We start from the raw sequence: 7,382 nt of genomic DNA on the forward strand, positions 1-7,382 counted from the left end.
TTACCAGCAGTTGCTTGGTAGAACTTCTGCAGAATTATTGTAAACGAAGTACCAATTGCATGTAAGCTGTTAACCTCTAATAGATGCACTTTATAGAACTTCCAGTAGCTGTATTGAACGAGGATTTACACATTAGTAGAACTTGATGCATATTGTCTTTTTATTTGCTGATATTCTGAGGTTTTGATAGAATATGCGGGACCCTGAATGTAAATTCTTCTAGCATTTGGTAGAATTTTATTTCCTTAAATGTAGTGAAATCGTATTTGAATAGAAATGTCAGAGCCGACTTTGTGTCGGGGTATCCTCTTAAATATAAGGCTGGTAAGCCATAATCTTCAGCACTTGTATATAAAAGTGTGGCAGTTTTAATGCGTTGTGTAGGATGGATAAAACTTTATTGGATCTATTTAAATGTGGTTGGGCCCCTAGACATCCGGGAGCCCCCTGGCCCTCATCTCTAGGCAAGCACGGCCCACCAGCCAGAGCTGGTCATCTGAGCAAGTGGTCCAAAGAGCGGCCTCCCACGACGAAAAAGAAGGGTTGGGAATAGGCTCTACCACTATGGGGGCAGGGGGCAGCTCCACAAACAGTGGAAAAGATCTGTCCTGGGCGCTCGGCAGGTGGTACATTGTTGATTATGGAGACCAGGGAGACCATTGTGTATGTGCCTGTGTGAATGGCTAGTATTAATTAAAAGAATAGTTGGTGAGCCTGTATTTTGTACCACTTTCTCTGGAGTGACACAGTAATCTTGTTAAAGATATTGAGCGAGCATGTACTTGCCAAAGAAAAGGGTATTGTACACAGAAGTCTGTGCAGGGTTTTTCAAAGATGTAATAAAGACTTTCTTGCAGACTTCTTGTGCAGCTCCGATGTAGAATGCGGAGTGGCCTGATCTACTTAATGGAAGCAGATTTCAAGGTTTTGCTTGATTGTCACCTGTAAGATCAGCTAATTGTGGGTTTAACGGTTGCATATTGTGCAGTTTTGGTCTGACGAGACCGTTATTCTGAGAGCTCTTCCAGAATAAAACAAACCCAAAGTTAAGAAAGAAGGTCTACAGTGGCAGGGACTGCCTAACTATCCAAGCTGTCACTTTTACTCACCTTTGGCAAAACTGCAATATAGTTTAAAATGTCCACCCTTAACCAAGCAACCCTAACGTTATACACTTATGCACCAAGAATAGTCGGACAGCCATACCATGAAGATTTTCCCGGCTACACTTCTGTGACTGAGAGGTTATAGAGGGAATTGCAGGCAATCCACTGACCCGTAGGTTTACATATATTTACAAGCTATTTGTAGATACCTGGATGTATCCCAAGCTTCCAGGACATGATACGAACAAAGCCCATGAATTGTACTTTTGGAACTTACCCTGGGTTGCTCAGTTGTCTGTCATGCTGGTATTTTTTGTGCAACCCGATGTGGCAGCATAACAAACCCCTGGTGAGCTCACGCAAGTGCCATAACGTTGCAATGTCATGCTGACACATACACTTGCTGGAAAACAAAACTGAAACTGTCTCGTAAAAAGTATAGTGAATTATTTAAGGCGTTTTCAAGCTTGCCAAAATCTTTTTTCTGGGTGTACAGGTATAGAATTTGTATTTAAGCAAGAAAGTTGCAAGTACTTTTTTTGTTTGCAGGCACAGACATATCAAAGGTCGCGATTTTGTGCACACAGGCAACTTAACGTGATGAGTATATTTTGACAGCAGATGTTAGGTTTGTCCCTTGTTTTATTGGGGGCTCAGGTGTGGAAAATTGATGTGCTAATATCTGTACATAGCTGTGATTACTTAATTCGTAATTTTGTATGTGTAACGCGGTGTTTTTTTAATGAAAAGCTTTTTTTACTACTGTTCTATAGTTTTGCCTGGGTTGCTGGCAGAGTTCTCAGCAAATAGATTCGTATTACTTTATAACAAAATAAAGTGCTTCCAGGAGCGGGATATGAACATCGGCCTCCTGCAGCAGCAGCTCGATTCTCCAACCATTAGGCCCCAGTTGCATTTTTTATGCTTGGAAACAAAACAGAATATGACTCCCTACATAGATGTCATTGCTGCACACGCGATCAAAACTCAGTTGAACATGTGTGTCCAATAACTGCAGTCAGTCTGGAAGTAGTTCCTGTTCAGCATAGACGTTTTTTACGTGAGACGCGGTTTCAGGAAGAGGGATCTAGAACTATATCATGGACTTTTGGCGTGCCAGTCGCATAGTCTAGATCTCGAGACTATAAACCAGAAGCATGAACATTTCATATGGAGGACCACCAGCATTGCCTAATGGCAGAACCCTAATAAGTATGGCATGATGTCTATGTGTCCCAATTGTTCATTAGAGAATGTTCCCCCAAAATACGGCATTTCTACAGTCTGTAAAACAGCGATCTGTGGTTTCAGCACGCATAGTCGACACTTGACCGCCGCACAAAACAGCCCCTCGAATTTAATCGGGTTTTAGCAGAAAGTGTTTCCGAGTCCGATTTGTTGAAGAAGGTTCTGATTCCAGGGTATATATCCATTCTCTGAAACTGCCTAAGCACATCCCGATTTGGCTTGCGTATATAAGGTGCTCAGCAAGAGGGATCCGGAAAAAGTGCGCCCACTTGGGCAGCAGAAATCGCTTGGCGACTCGCAGTCAAAATGTATTCTAGGCTGAACCAGGTCCTTAAGAAAAGTGTGTCGACAACCTCCTTGAGAAAGCCCCAAGAAGCTTTTGGAAGATCGAGAGCTGATGACACTACTAGATCAGGACGATAACTAATCGGTGCTGCAAGATTTTGCACAAGAACGGGTGATCCACATCTAAAGAAAAAGAAAAAGACAATTTGCCTGACGAAGAGATGGACTAATCTTAGGCCATTATCGCGCCGCATTGATTCACGGCGTTGCAAATACACGATGCGGTGTTTACGGTCGCAGGAGTGAGCAGTGAAACACTTGCAGCACAAAGGTGAGATGGGCAACTAAGAGCACGCGAACTTCAGTGCGACTGAACATTGACAGATTTCGTTCCTGCCAGTGGTACAGCTTAATTTGGCAAAGCTGCTTGACAAGGTAAGTCACTGATTATTTAGTGTACAAGAACACATTAATATTCAATCGCAGCTTCATCGTGGTGTCAGAATCTGTTACGCCGATAGTTCGAGGAGGCTGATAGTAAATGGCTTGCTCTCAGATTCGATTTTGCTTTTATCACCAAAACAAGGCTGTCCCGTGTGGCGCGTCATCCCTTATTTTCTGCTTGCATTTGGAGCCGCTTTGCACGCACATTCAAAAAGAAGAAATTTTTTCAGGGATTCACATCATGCATCATAAATAGATTGTCTACCCAAACTAAGTGGCACCACATGGCACAGATTTCCCTGCTTTTTCGGCCCAACGAGCCACAAACATTTCCCTGGAAAGCGCTCGTTCCGCGCAAGCATCACTCCCTGCTGATGCGCGTGGTTACGCGAATTTAGACGACGAATAAACGGATACAGTATATTTGGATTTCGTGGAGCAAAAGGTAAGCCTATAGCCCATCAGAATTTCGGCCCAGCCAGCCACAATCATTTCCCTGGAAAGCGCTCGTTCCGCGCAAGCATCACTCCCTGCTGATGCGCGTGGTTACGCGAATTTAGACGACGAATAAACGGATACAGTATATTTGGATTTTGTGGAGCGAAAGGTAAGCCTATAGCCCATCAGAATTTCGGCCCAGCCAGCCACAATCATTTCCCTGGAAAGCGCTCGTTCCGCGCAAGCATCAATCCCTGCTGATCCACGTGCGCACGCGAATTTAGACGACGAATAAACGGATAGAGGATAATTGGATTTCGCGGACAAAAAGGTAAGCTTAGTGCCCTTCAGAATTTCGGCCCAGCCAGCCACAATCATTTCCCTGGAAAGCGCTCGTTCCGCGCAAGCATCAATCCCTACTGATCCAAGTGCTCACGCGAATTTAGACGACGAATAAACGGATAGAGGATAATTGGATTTCGCGGACAAAAAGGTAAGCTTAGTGCCCTTCAGAATTTCGGCCCAGCCAGCCACAATCACTTCCCCGGAAAGCGCTCCTTAGGCACAAGAAGCACGCTACCTGCTAATGCACGCGCTCACGGGAATTTACACGATGAATAAACGGATTGCATTTCGGGGAAAAATAAGACTATGGCTCATTAAAATTTAGGCCGAGCAGGGTACAATAATTTCTCTGGGAAGTGCTGGTGCGACGCAAACGAACTAAAGTTCGTTGGAAAATTGGAAAAAAGCAGTACTTTTTGATGGAAAATGAAGTGTCTCGAAAGCGCCGGTACTCCGCATAAATCAGTTCCCGGGCATGCGTAGACGCCGTTTAACGAGATAAATAAGCGATCAGGCAACGAATAATTTCCCCCAGAAATGCAAAAAAACAATAAGCCTATAGCCCATGAAAATATTATTTTTTCGACGAAAAATAAAGTGTCTTGAAAGTGCCGGTACTCCCCATATATCAGTTCCCGGGCATGCGTAGACGCCGTTTAACGCGATAAATAAACGATCAGGCAAAGAATAATTTTTCCCTCAAAATGGAAAAAACACTAAGCCTATAGCTCATGAAAATATCATTTTTTTGAAGAAAAATAAAGTGTGTTGAATGCGCCGGTACTGGGCATACATCAGTTCCCGGGCATGCGTAGAGGCCATCTAACGCGATAAATAAACGATCAGGCAAAGAATAAATTTCCGCCAACAATGGAAAAAACACTAAGCATATAGACCATGAAAATATCATTTTTTTCGACGAAAAATAGATTGTCTTGAAAGCGCCGCAACTCCCCATATATCAACCCGCCGTGGTTGCTCAGTGGCTATGGTGTTCGGCTGCTGAGCTCGAGGTCGCGGGATCGAATCCCGGCCACGGCGGCCGCATTTCGATGGGGGCGAAATGCGAAAACACCCGTGTACTTATGTTTAGGTCCACGTTACAGAACCCCAGGTGGTCGAAATTTCCGGAGTCCTCCACTACGGTGTGCCTCATAATCAGAAAGTGGTTTTGGCACGTAAAACCCCATAATTAATATTCCCCATGTATCAGTACCCGGGCATCCGTAGAAGCCGTCTAACGCGATAAATAAACGATCTGGCAAAGAATAATTTTCCCCTCAAAATGGAAAAAACACTAAGCCCATGAAAATATTATTTTTTCGACGAAAAATAAAGTGTGTCGAAAGCGCCGGTACTGCGCATATATCAGTTCCTGGGCATGCTTAGAGGCCGTTTAACGCAATAAATAAACGATCTGGCAAAGAATAATTTTGCCCCCAAAATGGAAAAAACACTAAGCCTATAGCCCATGAAAATATTACTTTTTCGACGAAAAATAAAGTGTGTCGAAAGCGCCGGTACTGCGGATATATCAGTTCCCGGGCATGCGTAGAGGCCGTTTAACGCGATAAATAAACGATCTGGCAAAGAATAATTTTGCCCCCAAAATGGAAAAAACACTAAGCCTATAGCCCATGAAAATATTATTTTTTCGACGAAAAATAAAGCGCCTCGAAAGCGCCGGTACTGCGCAAATATCAGTTCCTGGGCATGCGTAGAGGCCGTTTAACGCGATAAATAAACGATCTGGCAAAGAATAATTTTGCCCCCAAAATGGAAAAAACACTAAGCCTATAGCCCATGAAAATATTACTTTTTCGACGAAAAATAAAGTGTGTCGAAAGCGCCGGTACTGCGGATATATCAGTTCCTGGGCATGCGTAGAGGCCGTTTAACGCGATAAATAAACGATCTGGCAAAGAATAATTTTGCCCCCAAAATGGAAAAAACACTAAGCCTATAGCCCATGAAAATATTACTTTTTCGACGAAAAATAAAGTGTGTCGAAAGCGCCGGTACTGCGGATATATCAGTTCCCGGGCATGCGTAGAGGCCGTTTAACGCGATAAATAAACGATCTGGCAAAGAATAATTTTGCCCCCAAAATGGAAAAAACACTAAGCCTATAGCCCATGAAAATATTATTTTTTCGACGAAAAATAAAGCGCCTCGAAAGCGCCGGTACTGCGCAAATATCAGTTCCTGGGCATGCGTAGAGGCCGTTTAATGCGATAAATAAACGATCTGGCAAAGAATAATTTTGCCCCCAAAATGGAAAAAACACTAAGCCTATAGCCCATGAAAATATTACTTTTTCGACGAAAAATAAAGCGCCTCGAAAGCGCCGGTACTGCGCATATAACAGTTCCTGGGCATGCGTAGAGGCCGTTTAACGCGATAAATAAACGATCTGGCAAAGAATAATTTTGCCCCCAAAATGGAAAAAACACTAAGCCTATAGCCTATGAAAATATTATTTTTTCGACGAAAAATAAAGCGCCTCGAAAGCGCCGGTACTGCGCAAATATCAGTTCCTGGGCATGCGTAGAGGCCGTTTAACGCGATAAATAAACGATCTGGCAAAGAATAATTTTGCCCCCAAAATGGAAAAAACACTAAGCCTATAGCCCATGAAAATATTACTTTTTCGACGAAAAATAAAGCGCCTCGAAAGCGCCGGTACTGCGCATATATCAGTTCCTGGGCATGCGTAGAGGCCGTTTAACGCGATAAATAAACGATCTGGCAAAGAATAATTTTGCCCCCAAAATGGAAAAAACACTAAGCCTATAGCCCATGAAAATATTATTTTTTCGACGAAAAATAAAGCGCCTCGAAAGCGCCGGTACTGCGCAAATATCAGTTCCTGGGCATGCGTAGAGGCCGTTTAACGCGATAAATAAACGATCTGGCAAAGAATAATTTTGCCCCCAAAATGGAAAAAACACTAAGCCTATAGCCCATGAAAATATTATTTTTTCGACGAAAAATAAAGCGCCTCGAAAGCGCCGGTACTGCGCAAATATCAGTTCCTGGGCATGCGTAGAGGCCGTTTAACGCGATAAATAAACGATCTGGCAAAGAATAATTTTGCCCCCAAAATGGAAAAAACACTAAGCCTATAGCCCATGAAAATATTATTTTTTCGACGAAAAATAAAGTGTGTCGAAAGCGCCGGTACTGCGCATATATCAGTTCCTGGGCATGCGTAGAGGCCGTTTAACGCGATAAATAAACGATCTGGCAAAGAAAAATTTTCCCCCCAAAATGGAAAAAACACTAAGCCTATAGCCCATGAAAATATTATTTTTTCGACGAAAAATAAAGTGTGTCGAAAGCGCCGGTACTGCGCATATATCAGTCCCTGGGCATGCGTAGAGGCCGTTTAACGCGATAAATAAACGATCTGGCAAAGAATAATTTTGCCCCCAAAATGGAAAAAACACTAAGCCTATAGCCTATGAAAATATTATTTTTTCGACGAAAAATAAAGTGTGTCGAAAGCGCTGGTAC

This window comes from Dermacentor albipictus, chromosome 10, assembly GCF_038994185.2.
Source record: "Dermacentor albipictus isolate Rhodes 1998 colony chromosome 10, USDA_Dalb.pri_finalv2, whole genome shotgun sequence".
In the NCBI taxonomy this organism is placed as follows: Eukaryota; Metazoa; Arthropoda; class Arachnida; order Ixodida; family Ixodidae; genus Dermacentor; species Dermacentor albipictus.